Source organism: Mus caroli, unplaced genomic scaffold, assembly GCF_978045245.1.
Source record: "Mus caroli unplaced genomic scaffold, Mus_caroli_1 scaffold_8, whole genome shotgun sequence".
In the NCBI taxonomy this organism is placed as follows: domain Eukaryota; kingdom Metazoa; phylum Chordata; class Mammalia; order Rodentia; family Muridae; genus Mus; species Mus caroli.
In genome coordinates this window covers 137,070,513-137,090,195 of record NW_028227263.1, presented here as the reverse complement: position 1 = coordinate 137,090,195, position 19,683 = coordinate 137,070,513, and the positions used below count along the sequence as shown (strand labels likewise).

At 40.5% G+C, this 19,683-nt stretch overlaps 1 pseudogene; it reads left to right on the top strand.

The window, feature by feature from the left end:
• Window positions 1-7,290: 7,290 nt before the first annotated feature.
• LOC147003683 (uncharacterized) overlaps window positions 7,291-19,683 on the top strand; it is a 90,924-nt pseudogene continuing 78,531 nt past the window's right edge.

Genomic DNA, 19,683 nt, shown 5'->3' with positions numbered 1-19,683 from the left:
GTTCCTTTTCTGCTGTCAAATACAAGTATATTATATCCAACAATGATCAGAAGCCCAGGGACTCTGTGAATGAATTGGGAATAGTTGTAAGAAGCTGAGGAGGAGTGTGAGCCTTAGAAAGACCAGCATTCTCAACAAACCTGGACAAGCAAGATCTCTCAGACATTGAGCCTCTAACCAAGAATCATACACTACCTGATGTGAAGCCCCCAATATATATGCAGCATAAGACTGCCTGGTCTAGCATCAGTGGGAGAGACACGCCTAACCCCAGAGAGACTTAAGTCACCAGGGATTGGGATGGGCTGGGCATTGTGGATGTAGGGTATCATCTTGGAAATGGGGGAGGAGATGTTAGATGAGGAAGTCAGGGGGCAGACCAGGAGGGCAATAACTACTAGACTGTGAAAAAAATTGAGTAATAATAAATAAAACATAAAATGAAATAAGCATGAAGATATGTCAACATGTTATTTATATTGTAGTCATGGAAGGGATAGGTAAAACTACTGTCATTAGCATGAACCTATTTTTTTTTCAGAGATTGCCCTTTGTGTGCAGTTTTGATTGAGTTTCTGGACTCAGAAAATTCTGGAAAACAGAATGAGAGGCACATGCTTCAATTACACTACTTTCTAGAAAACAATATTTTCAATAAGAGAACTGAGTGTTTGCAGCTGCACTAAATATTTCACATTTATCAATTCTCATTATATAATGGGAAGCCAAATGGGTCTAAAATGCATTAACAAAAACAATCACTTCCCTAAGTCAGTCTTCATAGAAATATGATCACTAGCAAAGCCCCTTTAATGAAGACATTCTTCATTAACATCCACATTTTACTCATTGAAAATTCATGGAAGATGGCATTATCGCAAAGAAAGATTTAATATTCAAACTATGGGTTAGTGGAATTCTTCACGAATTTATTCTTTTTTATTTTTTATTATTTTATTAGATATTTTCTTCATTTACATTTCAAATACTCTCCCCTACATACTCTCACCACTCTGCTCCCCAACCCACCCACTCCTGCTTCCAGACCCTGGTATTCCCCACTACTGCAGCATATAATTGTCACAAGATCAAGGACCTCTCCTCTCAATGATGGTGGAGTGGCTCATCTTCTGCTACATATGCAGCTAAACACGTGAGCTCTGGGGGTCCTGGTTAGTTCATATTGTTGTTCTTCATATAGCTTTGTAGACCCCTTCAGCTCTTGGGTACTTTCTCTAGCTCCTTCATTGGGGGCCCTGTGTTCCTTACAATAGATGAGACTGAGCATCCACCTCTGGATTAGCCAGGCACTGGCATAGCCTCACAAGAGACAGTTATATCAGGGTCCTGTCAGAAAATATTGCTAGCATAGGCAATACTGTCTTATAAAAACTCATAAAAACTTACTGTCATATATGATATATATATGTCTTATATTTACATATAAATATTTAATAAAAATAATATAAATATACAAATATAATTATAATATATAAAATTAAATATATAAATAAAATAAATATATAATATACATGTATAATATAAACATATATATGTATATATATGAACTTATAAAAACTTATGGTCTTATATAAAATATATAAATATTTAATGTAAAGTAATATAAATATATAAATGTATAATTATAATATATAACATAAATTATAATATATAAATAATATAAATATATCACATAAATGTATAATGTAAAAATGTATATAGAAATACATATTTGTGTATATATAATATGTAGTATCTTATAAAAAACAAACTAAAACTTATAGAGGAGAATGTGGGGAAAAAAAACTAGACTATATGCGCCCAGGGGAAAAATTCCTGAACAGAACAGCAATGGCTTATGATGTATGATCGAGAATTGACAAATGAGACCTCATGAAATTTCAAAGCTTCTGTTAGGCAAAGTATACTGTTTGTAAGACAAAATGCCAACAAACAGATTGGGAAAAGATCTTTACCAATCCTAAATCTGATAGGGGACTAAGATCCAATATATATAAAGAATTCAAGAAGCTGGACTCCAGAAAGCCAAATAACCCCATTAAAAATGGGGTACAAACAGAGCTAAACAAAGAATTCTCAACTGAGGAATACTGAATGGCTGAGAAACACCTCAAGAAATGTTCAACATCCTTAATGATCAGTGAAATGCAAATCAAAACAATCCTGAGATTCCATTTCACCCCAGTCAGAATGGCTAAGATCAAAAATTCAGGTGACAACAGATGCTGGGGAGGATATGGTAAAAGAGGAACATTCCTCCATTGCTGGTGGGATTGTGAGCTGGTACAACCACTCTGGAAATCAATTTGTTGTTTCATCAGAAAATTGGCAGACATAGAACTACTGGAGGATCCAGCAATACCTCTCCTGCTCATATACCCAGAAGATGTTCCACCTTGTAATAAGGATATACGTGCCAGTATGTTCATAGCAACCTTATTTATAATAGCTGTGTAGTCCTGGCTGTCCTGAAACTCACTCTGTAGTCCAGGCTGACCTTGAACTCCATCATATGTCTGCTATATGTACCAATGCCACACAGCCACAAACACCATCCTTATAAGAGTAAAATTAATAAATAAAACAAGACTGTAAGACTAGATCACTAACAGGGGCATCAACCCTCTGCCTTGGCTTAGGACCCACACCCCAGATTGCTGCAAAAATCAGGTAAACTAAGTTTCCTCTGCCACTCCATCCAGCATCTCCAGGCCCTCAGACAGGGCTGTCCAGAAATGCACATGAATAGGGGTTATTCTACCCAAGGTTTAGACGAGTTATACCGTGGTGGTGCAAATTTCAGACCTGTCTAGGCTCAGGGTGAATGCCTTTCCTTCCTCTCTCTCTCTCTCTCTCTCTCTCTCTCTCTCTCTCTCTCTCTCTCTCTCTCTCTCTCTCTCTCTCTCTCCTTTCTTTCTTTCCTTTCAGTCAGGCTTTCTCTGTGTAGCCTTGGCTGCACTAGATGGTAGACCAAGCCAGCCACATAACTCAGATATCCACTAGGATTATATGTATGCACTAATACCACCCACCACTCTTCCTGCCTTTATGAACACAGTGAGTTCTGGTTAATGTAGTTCAGACATATTTGCCATGAATATCAGGGCAGTTGCAGAGATGGACAGTGGAGAATCAAAGTGTAAGGAGTTAAACGGTACTCCCTGCAGACTAGATCACATTTACATATGCTCCAGTGTTCCCTTTCCTGGGAAGCTGCTGCTCTAGACTTTCCTTCCGAAGTATATCTTTAGTGCCACACCAAAGTGATTTTGTGGGCTGAATTCTGTTATGCATCTCCAAATTCCTCTTAGCGTGGGGATGCACAATAGAAAAGTTATTGGTGATGACTTCATATCTCTTGCATGCACCTGAATCGCCAGCAAGAATGACTCTGCAACAGGATCCTTCTGTACACGTTTATTGGGAGAGCTTGATTGCAGAGGTGAAGAGACCCCAAGCCAAGAACTGGTGCTGCTTATATAGGCCTAGGAGAGGCGTGTCTCACACCCGAATTGGTTGTGCTTGGGTTATGCTTACCACCTCATTTGCATGCCTACATCTGATTGGTTAACTTGTCTCTCATCTGATTGGTTAACTTCTCTCTCATGTGATTGGCTAACTTGTCTCTCATCTGATTGGTTAACTTGTCTCTCATCTGATTGGTTAATTTTGGTTACTTCTCAAAACCTCATCTTGGCAAAAACAAAACAAAACAAAAAAACAAAAAAACAACTTTACTGACTAAGTATGCGTGGTGGCTTCTGGAAGCCAGAGCCACCCTGCAACGGCACATGTGTCTTCTCACATCTCCCCCTTTTTGTTTTAATAAAATGAGGCTGGTCTAGGCCTGTGCAATTATGTCCATCCACCATGGCTCCTGTTTTAGGTCGTTCCTCTAATGTCACAGCCTTACCCATCATAGGGTAACCCTATCGCCACCGGGCCCCGTGTCTTAGGTTGGTCTGTGCATGAGGAAAGTTGCCCATCTGTGGATACCTCAGTGCTGTGTGACAGTAACTGCTAAATGACCTAGGGTGAACTCTACAAATGAGGCCAGCCAAAAAATGAATTAGAGGGGAAATCATGATCACCCTTTCTCGTGCAATGTGGAAACCTCAGCGATTTGCAAGGGCTGATCAATGATCATTGAGTCTCTCTCATCCCAGTGCAATGGATCGAAAAATCCGTGGGGTGCAATAGCAGAGAACTCAGATGCTGACTAATTCTTGAGCATAGATAACCAAACTTCAGGGGATGCGCAGTTTTCAATAGCTAAAAGTGCCTGAGTTATAATCACCTTGCCACGTTTTTGTTGTACTGAATTTGCATACCAACCAGAGCATGAACACCAGTCCACAGCATATGGCAGCACTAAACAAAATCACTCTCACATATTCCAAAAGTAAGAAAAAGCAGAGGTAAGCCAAGAGGTAAAATTGCCAACAATGATGGAGTTCCATTAAGGCTTAAAATCTGGCATTAGATGTAAAGAATTGAGGAAACACCCGAATGTGTCAACAGCATGGTTTCAGGAACACAGAGCTCTTCAGTTCTCACTAGCAGGACCACCTCCAGCCACAGGAACATCCACGTCCTCCCAGCTCCACCTGCCCTGAATTGCTCTGGTCAGCCGCTCCGGAACATGCAGCTGTTCTTGATGATGCTGAGGAAACAGAAACAGACCCTCTTTCCCAAACCAATTGAGAGCACTCCTCTCTTACCTTATTCAGTGCCTCATTGCCTCTCTGGAGTTCTGCAACACCAATAACACCTGTGGGCAATGATTTCTATGCCCTTATGGCAATCTGATTCACCTGCTCAAACACCTGCACTGGATATCCTGTCTGTTGTTGTGCAAAGCAATCTTGGCCAAGCAGCATATCCCTATCCCATGCTGGATTTCCTGCAGCAGAGTTAGCCTCTGCCTGTTCATTTGCAAATTCAGTAAGGAAGGCTTTCCAATCTAAATACTGCCCAGGTGAAAGGCATGCCTTCACCAAGACTGCAGAATCGGATGGAGTCATGCAGTGTCTATTCAAGGCCTCTACTTGAGCCACAGTATAGGAGGCAGTTAAACTGTACTTCCGCACAGACTCAGCCAAATCCTAGATTACTTTGAAATCTAGAGGTTCATGATATCTCTGCCCTGCTTGGTCAGTGAAAATAGGACATCTCAGCACAGAGAATCTAACCTCTCTCCAAACCTCCAGACAGAAGGTCCACTTATAGGTGGCTAACGAGGAGGCATAGGGAGGAGGCCAGGAAGCTAATTCGCCTTCCTCCTCTGCCTCGGCTCTTTTATTTTGTCCTTTCTGTCCACCTGATAACACTGTGTCTCCTTTCTTTTACTTTTTTTCTTTTTAAGCACTTCTCCTCTTCCGACATACTTTCCTCTTGCTCTGTAAGGATTTTCTGACCTGTCTTAACTGCCTCTACACACAGTTTCAAACAGTAACAGAGTCCTGTTTGAATATATCAGAAGAAACAAGACCAAAACTATCAGACCTACCCACAAAGGGTCAATGGGAGGAAAAAGCATAACTCATGAACCTTAACTTGTCCCAAAGCCGGGAACCTTAATGTGTCCCAAAGCCATGAATCTTATGGTCTCAATCCTTTCTTTCCTTTCTTTTCCTTTCTTTCACTATTTCCTTTTCTTTATCACTGATTCCTTTTATTTTTCCTCCCTTTTCTTTTCCTTTTTCTTAAAAAACATATCCCCCTTTAACCCAGGGATCAATTTGGGAGACTTACTGATACCACCATACCTAAGGTGAAGAGTTCTGAATCCACACAGTCAGATGCTTCTCAGCAGTCTGTTTTACAGGAACACTTTATTAACTGCACCTTCCCCATAATGAAGTTCTGAATTCTCCCTGTAGCAGGGGGTCTTCGCTCGTGCCTGAAGATGTTTCTTTTCCCGGGTTTCAGCACCACTTCCTTCTGCACACGTTTATTGGGAGAGCTTGATTGCAGAGGCGAAGAGACCCCAAGCCCAGAACTGGTGCTATTTATATAGGCCTAGCAGAGGTGTGTCTCACACCCAGATTGGTTGTGCTTGGGTTATGCTTACCACCTCATTTGCATGCCTACATCTGATTGGTTAACTTCACTCTCATCTGATTGGTTAATATTGGTTAATTCTCAAAACCTCATCTTGGCAAAAAAAAAAAAAAAAAAAAAAAAAAAAAAAAAAAAAAAAAACTTTACTTTCTTTGTATGTGTGGTGGCCAGCGGAAGCCAGCGCCACCCTGCAATGGCACAGGTGGCTTCCCACAGATATCTGAAGTGTTTAACTGAGAAGAGTTTGAATTCTTGAGTTCAGTGGTGAAAGAATACTCAATTTCAAATATGTCCTTTCTTTCTTCCTCTATGGTAATTTCCTGAGTATTCTTTGCAAGAAGACCTGTCAAGTATCATTCACCCAAAGGCCTAAAACGAGTTGGGTCTTAAATCCAAGGCAAAAATATTGAACTAAAGTGTCCATTAACATATCAACTGTACAGTGGCCTCCAGTTTCTCTCAGCATCCCTCTGTCTCTACTGCATATAGGTCCCTCCTGGATAGCATGCCTCCCCAAACTAGCCCCACCCCCTGAAACTTTCTAGTCCAAGTGATCCCCTGGGCTTTCCTCCTTCTGACACCTACATAACACAGCCACTTTTAGCTGTGCTATTCTCTTCACTCAGGCTGCCCCTCTTAGTTGGTGGCCCCTCTTTCTCTTTTCAGAACTCCTCTCCACACATGGCCCAGCTTGGGTCATGTTCACACTGTACCTCTCCCAGAGGTTTCCTGTCTGGTCTGGAACTCACATTGACAGGCTAGGTTCTAATCCCAGACATTAACTTGCCTCTGCCAGCAGTTCTGTAATTTAGGAGTGTTTCAGCAAGCCCAGCCTTTGTAGCTCAAGGAAATATTGGCACATCTATAATCACAACAATCTCCCTAACAGATTGAGTGTACAGCGCAATCTGGGGAGGTGAGTCTACTTCCTGGCACTTGATCATGTCTGAACTACATTGTACAGAAGACATTGCACTGAGAATAGCCAGAGAAAATAGGCATTTTGGTGAAGACAAAATGATGGGACTTTCGGCTTGTGTGCAGGAGGTTCTTTGAAACATTTTGGATCTGTCAGTCACAGACAACTAGTTTTATCAGTAATGGTCATGGTAGGAAAATGGGAGAGTTGAAGCATTTTCCTCCATCATGGAGGTGGAACTGAGGTTTTCTACAACCCTTGTGATCTGATCCAGGCTTCCATGGAGGATGACAATGCTCCAGGTCCTGGCAGGCCAGTGGAGCCTGGTGGTGATTGTGGAGGCTGCTGGAGGAACCCTGCCCCAGGTGAGTGCCTAGTGATCACCCACCTCCCTGAGATCTGGGTCAGGAGCCAACAGGATAAACTCCCATGTCCCTGACTGTTGGACACCTGTGGGAAAAAAATTTTTTACATCTGTGTGCTCAATCACTAGAGCCATCCCCTCTGACTCACAGGGTCTGGTGGACTGTACTCCCTAAGGCTTGTGGGCAGGCCTGTGCTTGGAGACAGAGTCCTAGGGTGACCTCTACTGGCATTAGATGAGGGAAAGGGCGCGGTGCACCTAAGGACCTGACTTTTGTATACAGAGACTCTGGTGGCCAAGAAGATTAGAACAGGTGAGAGATTTGATCTAGTCAGTCTTCCAATGGTGGGGTAGGGGTAATTTGGGTGTACGCAGAGACGTGTGAATCCTTAGGTAAATCCTGTACACTAACAATCGAGTTGGAATGCAAGCTGTAGCAGACATGGGGGAGTTGTAAGGTGGGTGATGGTGGTGTCCAGATCTTTGATGTAGGTATTTTATTCTCTCAGTATGCCCCTCTCTCACTCCCTCTGTCCTTCCCTGCTCTGCTGCCCTCCAGGGGGCCTTCTGAGATCATACTCTCCCTACATTCCTCTCCCCTCTCCCTCTCCCTCTTCTGCACCCCTCCCCTTCCCTCTACCTCAGACTGTGTCTCTCTATGTAGTCCAGCTATCCTGTCTCTCTATGTATCACACTATCTTCAAATTCAAAGAGATCCTTCTATCTCTAACTCACAATTGATAAGAAAAAGCAACATTTGTTATATTTTTACTTTATTTATTATCTTTAATCTTGGCTCAAACTCACTGTTTACATCACACTAGCCTCAAATTCACAGAGATTTCCCTTCTTTTGGGTTAGTGTCTCCTTTGGGTAAGGGCTGCCAACTGAATACTGGTTCATGGTGGAAGTGCCCTAATTGGAGCCAATCTCTCATACATTACCAATGGATTTAAAAACTCAGCCATCAGGACATGCTGTTATGCTAAGCTTATCTCTGAAGAAAAATTATATTAAAAATAAATTTTATTTTTTAAATAATATTACTAAATTATATTAGTAATTATAATTAATCATATTACTATTTTTAAGTATTACTGAAAGATTTTACAGTTGTGTGATTGCATTCAGTATTTGAGTAAAGTCTGCCTTGTTATTAGCTATCCTCCCTCTCCCCATTGACACTCCCCATGACTCTAGCTGACCTAGGTACATCATGTTGGCCTCAGATGCACAGAAGTCTGCTTGCTTCTGCCTTGAAAATGTTGTGTAAAGGCTAATTAATTCCAAAGTCATAAATCAATGTGGGTAGATAAAACTACATTTTCATATCATATGTACTCATTTGTGAAATTTGTTAAAGAAGCAATAGTCATATGCTCAGGAAGAGCCTGTACGAAATACTTGACACATAGGACTGAGGTTGAGACTGTGATTCTCTTTGTTTGTTTTTTTAAGATATATTTTATGTATATAAGTACATGGTTGCTATCTTCAGACACACCAAAAGTGGGTGATCTCTCCAGCTCCATGAGTCTCTTTTTGGAATAGAAAGGTGTCTTACTTAGGGTTTTACTGCTGTGAACAGACACCATGACCAAGGCAAGTCTTATAAAATACAACATTTAAATGGGGCTGGCTTACAGGTTCAGCGTTTCAGTCCATTATCATCAAGGTGGGAACATGAAAGTATCCAGACAGGCATGGCACAGGAGGAGCTGAGAGTTCTATGTCTTCATCCAAAGGCTGCTAGTGGAAGACTGACTTCCAGGCAACTAGGGTGAGTATCTTATACCCACACCCACAGTGACACACCCATTCCAACCAGGTCATACTTATTCCAACAAGGCCACACCTTCACATGGTGCCACTCCCTAGTCCAAGGATATACAAACCATAACATTCTACTCCCTGGTCCCCATAGACTTGTTCAAAAACATGAGTCTATGGGGGCCATACTTAAACATAGTATAATGCAAAATGCATTTAGTCCAACTTTCAAAGACTTCATAGTCTATAGCAGTCGAAAAAAATGTTAAAAGTCCAAAGTTCAAGAACTCTTCTGAGATTCATTCAACTTATTAACTGTAACCCCCAAAGCAAGTCGGGAAACCAGCTGGGAAAACTCCAAACTCTGCATCTCCATGGCTGATGTCAAAGCAGTCTTCAGATCTCCATGCCTTTTTCATCTTTGTTGACTGCAACAAACTGCTTTCTCCTGGGCTGGTTCCACTCCCTGTTAGCAGCTTTCCTCAGCATGTATCCCATGGCTCTGTGTCTTCAAGGCAATTTCAATATTACAGCTTCTTGCTTCAGTGTCTGAGACTCTACTCCAACTAGGCTTCACCAGCAGCTTGTCATAGGCTCTCTTCATGGTGCCAAGCCTCAAGTCCTTTGCATGACTGCTTCAGTCCTGGGCCATCAACCACAGCTCAGGCTATATCTTCTCTACTGGCATTCCATGAAATCTCACAGTGCCAAGCCTCAGCTGTTCTTCATGGCACCTTCATGCCTTCAAAACCAGTATCACCTGGATAACTCTTACACATTACCAAATCCAGCTGCAGTACCTTGGCTATCTCTGGAGCACAGCTTCTTTGTGCTCCCAGAAAACAACTCCCAAATTTCAACTCAGTGTTGCTGGTCTCTTCTTAATCATTGCTAATGTCTTAGCTTCAGCTAACCATCATCAATTGTCCCAGTAGTGCCTTCCATTTTTAGCTCTAGAACCAGCGACACATCTCTGAAGCTGCGGAGTTCTGCTGCTTACAGCAATTAGAATATGATCCCTTTGCACTATTACATTATCACTGGATTTATGTTTTCTAAATCCTTCACTGCCTAAACTTGGCTATCTTGGTTCTTGCTCTGTAGATTGGCCTTGAATGCAGAGATCAGCATGCCATTCTACTGGGATTAAAGGTGTGTACCAAGATGCCTGGATCTAATTTAGCTGGATAGGATCTTGCCCCAAGGTCCCACTCCCTTAATCTGTTATCTCCTAGAACACAAGATTTTGCTCCATTTCACTTCTTGGTACTCCTTTAATACTCGAAACATATAATTTATATTTTTCCTTTCTAAGTTTGCTATGCTTGTTCAAACTTCTCTTCATAAGACTTAACTTGTGAACAAAGTCTCTGCTGATCTTTTTTGAAACTTCTGTTGACAATGCAAATAATCTGAGTCTCTTTACCTTAGTCTCAGACAGACTTTTCATACAAGGGCAAAAAGTAGCCACATTCTTCACCAAAGTACCACAAAAACAGTCTTTATGCCACGTACTGAAATTCTTCTCCTTTGAAATCTCATGGGCCACGTCAACACAGTTCAAACTACTCCCAGTAACAAAGTCTTCCATATTCCTACTAGGATGACCCATTAAGCTCCATTTAAAGCATTCCACTGAGTTTCAAAGCCAAAGTCCAAAAATCCACATTATTTCAAATAAAAGCATGGTCAGGCCTATCACAGCAATACTCCACTCCCAGTACCAACTTCTGTCTTAGTTAGAGTTTTACTGCTGTGAACAGACACCATGACCAAGGCAAGTCTTATAAAAAACAACATTTAATTAGGGCTGGCTTACAGGTTCAGAGGTTCAGTCCATTATCATCAAGGTGGGAACATGGCAGTATCCAGACAGGCATGGCACAGGAGGAGCTGAGAGTTCTATGTCTTCATCCAAAAGCTGCTAGTGGAAGACTGACTTTCAGGCAACTAGGGTGAGGACTTTATACCCACACCCACAGTGACACACCCATTCCAAACAGTCATAACTATTCCAACAAGGCCACACCTTCAGATGGTGCCACTCCCTGGTCCAAGGATATACAAACCATCACAGAAGGTATGTTAGTATTTATGAGAACAGTTTCCATAGGCTTAGATATTTGAATGCTCAGTCCTCAGGGTGTGGAACTGTTTGAAAAGAATTGGAAATATTAAGAGGTAAGGTATTGTTGGAGGATGGATGTGGCTGGGAGTGAACTTTGAGGTTTCAGAAGCCCACACATAATCAAGTGTGTGTGTGTGTGTGTGTGTGTGTGTGTGTGTGTGTGTGTGTGTGTGCCTGCTGCTTGTAGATCAGAATATAAAGATTTCAGGTATTTCCCTGGACCCATGCCTCTCTTCTTACCACCAAGCTAATCCTAGATGAACACTCTGAAACTGTTAGCTAGCACCAGTTAAATGTTTTCTTTTTATTGTAAGAATTGCCTTGGCCATGGTGTCTATTCACGGCAATAAAACAGTAAAATTTATCCTCAGATAACAAACAGAAGAGATTGATTCTTTGTCGAGGGTCACCCAGTACGAGACTCCAAGGATGGAGCCCAGTGGGTACCTGACTGCATGTATGAGAGAGGACTTGGGTGAACCTTTGGGATACCAACACTCTTGCTTATTACTCACAACCTAGTTTTCCTACAGGTTTCCCAGTATTCAGTTAAATCCTGCCATCCAGGAAGAGGTAAGTGGAAGAAGCCCAGGAATCACACTCCACACTTAACACATAAAGGATCTCTGGGGCTGTGGTGTCCTGGGACTCTGTGCTGGAATTCTCTCTGCCTTTCCATTTGATTTCCCTGGAACATGCTCAGAATGAAAAATCCCCACATGCACATCAGGAATGACATGGACAGGTTTCCCTTTATGGTAACCATTGCCTAAAGATTTGAAGGTCTTAAAGCTCAAGTGATGACATTAGAGCAGGCATGAAAGTGAGATGACTTGGGGATGATTAGAAATGCTCAGGCATGCATGAGTTCGGCTGGGTTTAGTGGAAGGTATAAATTGTGATAACACAACAGCTGAGGGCTGAGTCTGCATACTGAGATTGAATGGAAGCTCAGTGTGAAGAATGATCTGTGTGACCTGAAGTCATGTACACATGGCTTCCTGGCCTTTGTGCCAGGGACAGAGTGGACAACAGTGACCCAAATGTAGTCTGTGTAAAACAGATGATTGGGATGAATCTGTGTTAGTGTCTGATTGGGAGGCGTCCAGGTGAATTCTCTGATTGAAAGGAGGGACATTCCTCTAGCTTGGATTGACTCCAGCTGTGATGGTTTCAATGAACTCACCCTCCAGATATTCATAGACTTGCATACTTGTTCCTTTTTGGTGGAACACTTTGGAGATAATAATGATGTATAGCCTTGTTGAAGAAGGTGTGTCACTGGGGGTGGTCTTGTAGGTCTCAAAAGCTCTTGCCATTTCCAGTTAACTCTCATTGCCTGGTACTGTACTATGGATCAGGATGTAAGCTCTCAGCAACTGTTCCAGTGCTGGGTGTGCCTGTATCCATACTCCCTGACATGGAGGTTACAGATTGACACTCTGAGGTGTAAGCCCCATTAAACTCCTTGTTATTATAAGTTGCCTTGGTCGTGGTGTCTCTTCACAGTAATAGAAAAGAAATTAAGCCCCTATGTCAACTTGACTGTGCTGAGAGATGAGCACAGTAGTTGGTGGGAACTTGAGGATAGACTGGCTATCAATAGAATAGGTTCACAGCCTAGTATCCTCTGAGGTAGAAAGCTAAGTGGGAATGACTTGTCAGGAATCCCTGACAAGGAGGATTTATATAAATTCATCTTTCTCCACTGTTCAGGAATGTTTATTTTTTGAGGATGTGGCTGTGTACTTCTCCTAGGAGGAATGGACACTGCTTGATGACTCTCAAAGAATCCTGCACCAGACTGTGATGTCAGAGGTTTTCACACTCATGTCTTTGCTTAGTAAGCCCTACCATCATTTCAGAGCATGTCTAAGCTTTCCTTTAGTTTTTTTTTTTTTTTTTTTTTTTTTTTTGTGTGTGTGTGTGTGTGTGTGTGTGAGTGTGTGTGTGTTTTTTGGGGGGAGGGGTGTATTTTTTGTTTTTGTTTGTTTGTTTGGTTGGTTGGTTGTTTTTTAGAGAGAGCTGTGTCTTTCTCAAAGCTGGCCTATGAATACCAAGTCTTTCCCCCACAGTCTTGGAGTATAAAATACAGGTTAATAACCAAGTCAAGTTTCACAACAGCTCTGTTTCTCTCAATTGCAGCAAAGGAAAACAGGAATAAATTTGGGGTAAAGATTTTATTGGGGTGTAGTTTGAGACATCTGTCTATCTTTAGAATCCTAGCTGTGCTGGATGTACTATGTAGACCTGGCTGTCCTCTGACTTATCAAGGTCTTCTTGCTGTCTTTTGAGTCTTGCAATTAATGAACTTCACAAACATGTCTGGCCTGGGGTCTGGAGTCTTAACACTGACAACTTCCCTGTGACCTAATGAGACTCTAAATATTTGGGAACTTTTTGACTCAAGTACTTCTGGTGACATGCCTTATGTTTGAATGTAACAGGAATTTCGCACTGGTAAGTTCAATTTATTTTATTTTATTTTTGCAAGACACACTTAACAGAATTACTCTCACTAGGCTTTATTCTTGTCTACTATATGGGGTACATAACTTAGTACAGAACTGTCATTTTTTTGTATCATGTCCTTTAGGACTTATACTTTCTGGGATCCATGACATGACTCAGATGGAGTCTTGGGGAGAGCCCTCTGTAACTGCATTGAGATTCCTGACTCCAGGTATGTTATAGGTACATAGATTTTGGTGGTTTTTGATGTTTGAAGGTATTAATTCTGAACCAGAACTGTCCCTTGGGTGTCAGTCTTGAATGATTTGCCTGTTGATTTACAACCCTGTGAAACACAGTGGTTCCTGTATTGTGATGGTGTGCACTGTAAATGTAACTCTTATTTGCCTGATGTAATTGTCATCTGAGAGGCAGTGAGCTTCCAACTGGTAAGCAAGGCCTAGTCTTGGAATCTTCTAGCCTCTGTACACTCTAATCAAGGCCTAGAGTGGTTTCATCCACGGAGACTTACTGTTGAATAAGCACACCTCTTCTAGCTTTTTTCTGAACTCTGGCAGGATGGTCAACTCAGCTATTTCGGCTCAAACTCCTTTGATTCAAACTGGCTTCTTTTAGCTTCTGACTCAATTGCTCTGTTTGATCTCAAAGTAACTCTAGCAATCTGTTCTAATCTTCTGGCTTCTCATTCTCTGGTTCATTCTGCCTTCCCATGTATCTAGCTTGTTCTCTTTGCAACCTGCCTGTCAAAATGTTCCAGTCAAAACTTCATCTGAACACTCTGTCTGCTCTGAAGTTGACTCACTTTTCTGTCTTATCGCTGATTCATTTAGTCAAATATTTCTCTGATTCATCACTTTGCCTGCCTCTCAATTAGATGTCACTTTCAAACATGGCTGCTTGTTCTACCAAATAACTTTAGTTGGTAGTACAATGTTTTGGATTAAACCTGTGTATGATAGGAATGTCTGTATTCCAATCAGAGCAGCATGTTGGATTATAATTCATCTACCATGCACTATACCTTGGCAGTACTTAAATTCAGGTTCTTTAGGTACGATGCCATACAGCTCTACACAGCCTTCTGCACTGTGTCTTGAATCACCAGCAGTTGAAGCTTGCAGAAAGCTATTGGTGAGTAAAGAGTTTGTTACTGTACCTAGCACGACCCCCTGTCACTTATTCCATGCTTGTGTTCTTGCTGATCCTAAATGTTTTGCTACTGTTGCTGTCTCATTCTCACTCTGAATGGCCTCTCTATTCTCAGTGTTTCTGGGGACATCCCCAATAGTGTAAGTCACTTGATGTCTTAGAAGACCCTAGGAGGTCTGGAGGACCATAGAACATAAGATATTGACAAATTCAGCATGGTATTGGAGCCTAGCCGCTTTGTTCTGTCAGAAACCTCAGATCAGCATTAGTAATAGATGATGTCTCTGTCTGTCGGTCTGTCTGTCTGTCACTTGATAGTCAACATGCCACTCAATAGGATTTCTCTGTGTCCAGGTTGTTGGATCAAAGTGGAGAGTGAAATGTCACCCTTTGAGCAGAGTCTGTCTGCAGAAGGTGCCAGTCAATCCACACTGCAACAGCACAAGCTGTGCTGTGCGGAGATACCCTTGCTAAGCATGGACAATGTGATAATCCTCCAAATACAAGGGCAGCCACATTCATAAAAGAAACTTTAGTAAAGCACAAGGCACACATTGCAACTCACATAATGATACTGGGAGACTTCAACACACCACTTTCACCAATGGACAGATCATGGAAACAGAAACTCAACAGGGACACAGTGAAACTAACGGAAGTTAAGAAAAAATGGATCTAACAAATATCTACAGAACATTTTCTCCTAAAACAAAAGGATATACCTTCTTCTCAGCACTGCATGATACCTTATCCAAAATTGACCACATAATTGATCACAAAATAAGCCTCAACAGATACAAATATATTGGAATTGTCCCATGCATCCTATCAGAACACCATGGATTAAGGCTGATCTTCAATAACAAGGTAAATAATAGAAAGCCAACATTCACCTGGAAACTGAACAACATTCTTCTCAATGATACCTTGGTCAAGGAAGGAATAAAGATAGAAATTAAGGACTTTTTAAAGTTTATTGAAAATGAAGCCACAACATACCCAAACCTATGGGACACAATAAAAGCATTTCTAAGAGCAACATTCATAGCTCTGAGTTCCTCCAAAAAAGCAACTAGAGAGAGCACACACTAGCAGCTTGTCAGCACACTTAAAGCTCTAAAACGAAAGGAAGCTAAGTCACCCAAGAGGAGTACAAGGCAGGAAATAATTACACTCAAAGGTGAAATCATCCAAGTGGAAACAAGAAGAACTATTCAAAGAATCAACTAAATGAGGAGCTGGTTCGTTGAGAAAATCAACAAGATAGATAAACCCTTAGCCAGAATCACTAGAGGGCATAGGGACAGCATCCTAATTAGCAAAATCAGAAATGAAAAGGTAGAAATAACAACAGAACCTGAAGAAATCCAAAACACCATCAGATCCTTCGACAAAAGTCTATACTCAACAAAACTGGAGAACCTGGATGAAATGGAAAAGTTTCTAGTCAGATACCAGGTACCAAAGTTAAATCAAGTTCAGTTTAATGATCTAAACAGTCCTATTCCCCTAAAGAAATAGAAGAAGTCATTAATAGTCTCCGAATCAAAAAAAAAAAAAAAAAAGCCCAGGTCCAGATGAGTTTAGAGCAGAGTTCTATCAGTCCTTCAAAGAAGATCTAATCCCAGTTCTTCACAAACTATTCCACAAAATAGAAGCAGAAGGTACTCCACCCAAATCATTCTATAAAGCCACAATTATTCTGATACCTAAACCAAAAAAGACCCAATGAAGATAGAGAACTTCAGATCAATTTCCCTTATGAATATCAATGCAAAAATACTTAATAAAGTTCTTGCAAACAGAATGAAAGAACACATCAAAACAATCATCCATCCTGACCAAATAGGTTTAATACCAGGGATGCAGTGATGGTTCAATATATGGAAATCCATCAATGTAATCCAGTATATAAACAAACTCAAAGACAAAAACCACATGATCATCTTGTTAGAAGTGGAGAAAGCATTGGACAAAATCCAACACCCATTCGTTACAAAAGTCTTGGAAAGATCAGGAATTCAAGGCCTATAACTGAACATGTTAAAAGCAATCTACAGCAAACCAGTAGCCAACATCAAAGTAAATGGTGAGAAGCTGGAAGCAGTCCCTCTAAAATCAGAGACTAGACAAGGCTACACAATTTCTCCCTACCTATTCAACATTGTACTTGAAGTCCTAGCCAGAGCAATTCAACAACAAAAGGAGTTCAAGGGGACACAATTGGAAAGGAAGAAGTCAAACTATCAGAAACTACACAAGGACACAGTTAAACTAACAAAAGTTATGAAACAAATGGATCTAACAGATATCTACAGAACAGTTTATTCTAAAACAAAAGGATATACCTTCTTCTCAGCACCTCATGATACCATCTCCAAATTGACCACATAATTGGTCTCAAAAAAAGCCTCAACAGATACAAAAATATTGAAATTGTTCCATGCATCCTATCAGATCACCATGGATTAAGGCTGATCTTCAATAACAAAATAAATAGAAAGCCAACAATCAAGTGGAAAGTAAACGATACTCTTCTTAATTATAATTTGGTCACAGAAGAGTGAAGAAAGAAATTAAGGACTTTTCAGAGTTTAATGAAAATGAAGTCACAAGACACCCAAACTTATGGGACACAATGAAACATTTCTAAGAACAAAACTCATAACTCTGAGTGCCTCCAAAAAGAAACTAAGGAGAACACACACTAGCAGCTTGACAACACAGCTAAAAACTCTAGAAAAAAGGAAGCAAATTCACCCAAGAAGAGTAGACAGCAGGAAATAATCAAACTCAGGGGCAAAATCAACCAAGTGAAAACAAGAACTATTCAAAGAATCAACCAAATGAGGAGCTGGTTCTATGAGAAAATCAACAAGTTAGATAAACCCTTCTCAGAATCACTAGAGGGCACAGGGACAGCACCCTAATTAACAAAATCAGAAATGAAAAGGGAGACATAACAACAGATCCTGAAAAACACCAAAACTCAATCAGATCCTTCTACAAAAGGCTATACTCAACAAAAATGGAAAACCAGGATGAAATGGGCAAGTTTCTAAACAGATACCAGATACGGAGAAAGCATTTGACAAAATCCAACACCCATTCATGATAAAAGTTTTGGAAAGATCAGGAATTCAAGGCACATAACTAAACATTTTAAAAGTAATCTACAGAAAACCAGTAGCCAACATCAAAGTAAATGGTGAGAAGCTGGAAGCAATCCCACTAAAATCAGTGATTAGACAAGGCTACCCACTCTCTCCCTACCTATTCAACATTGTACTTGAAGTCCTAGCCAGAACAATTCAACAACAACAGGAAATCAAGGGAATACATATTGGCAAGGAAGAAGTCAAAATATCACGTTTTGCAGATGATATGATAGTATATATAAGTAACCCTAAAAATTCCACTAGAGGACTCCTAAACCTAATAAACAGCTTGAATGAAGTAGCTGGATATAAATTTATCTGAAACAAATCAAAGGCCTTTCTCTAAACAAAGAATTAAGAGGCTGAGAAAGAAATTAGGGAAACAACACCCTTCTCAATAGTCACAAATAATAAAAAATATACTTTGGCGTGACTCTAACTAAGGAAGTGAATGATCTGTATAATAAGAATTTCAAGTCTCTGAAGACAGATATTAAAGAATATCTCAGAAGATGGAAAGATCTCCCATGCTCATGGATTGGCAGGATCAGTATAGTAAAAATGGCTATCTTGCCAAAAGCATTCTACAGATTCAATGAAATCCCCATCAAAATTCCAACTCAATTCTTCAACGAATTAGAAAGAGCAATCTGCAAATTCATCTGGAATAACAAAAAACCTAGGATGGCAAAAACTCTACTCAAGGATAAAAGAACCTCTGGTGGAATCACCATGCCTTACCTAAAGCTTTACCATAGAGTAATTGTGAATAAAAACTGCATGTTACTGGCATAGCTACAGACATGTAGACCAATGGAATACAATTGAAGACTCAGAAATGAACCCACACACCTATGGTCATTTCATCTTTGACAATGGAGCAAAATTCATCCAGTGGAAAAAAGACAGGATTTTCAACAAATGGTGCTGGCACAACTGGTGGTTATCATGCAGAAGTATGCGAATTGATTCATTCCTATCTCCTTGTACTAAAGTCAAATCTAAGTGGATTAAGGAATTCCACATAAAACATACACACTGAAATTTATAGAGTAGAAAGTGGGGAAAAGACTCGAAGATATGGGCACAGGGGGAAAATTCCTGAATAGAACAGCAATGGCTTGTGATCGAGAATTAATAAAGGGAAACTCATAAAATTGCATAGCTTCTGTAAGGCAAAAGACACCGTCAATAAGACAAAAAATCCACCAGCAGATTGGGAAAGGATCTTTACCTCTCCTAAATCATATAGGGGACAAATATCCATTATATATAACGAACTCAAGAAGGTGGACTCCAGAAAATCAAATAACCCCATTAAAAATTTGGGCTCAGAGCTGAACAAAGAATTCTCACTGAAGGAATACCGAATGGCTGAGAAACACCTGAAAAAAATGTTCAAAAAAAGCCCAGGACCAGATGGGTTTAGTGCAGAGTTCTATCAGACCTTCAAAGAAGATCTAATCCCAGTTCTTCACAAACTATTCCACAAAATAGAAACAGAAGGTACTCTACCCAACTCATTCTATGAAGCCACAATTACTCTGATACCTAAACCACAAAAAGACCCAACAAAGATAGAAAACTTCAGACCAATATCCCTTATGAATATTGATGCAAAAATCCTCAATAAAGTTCT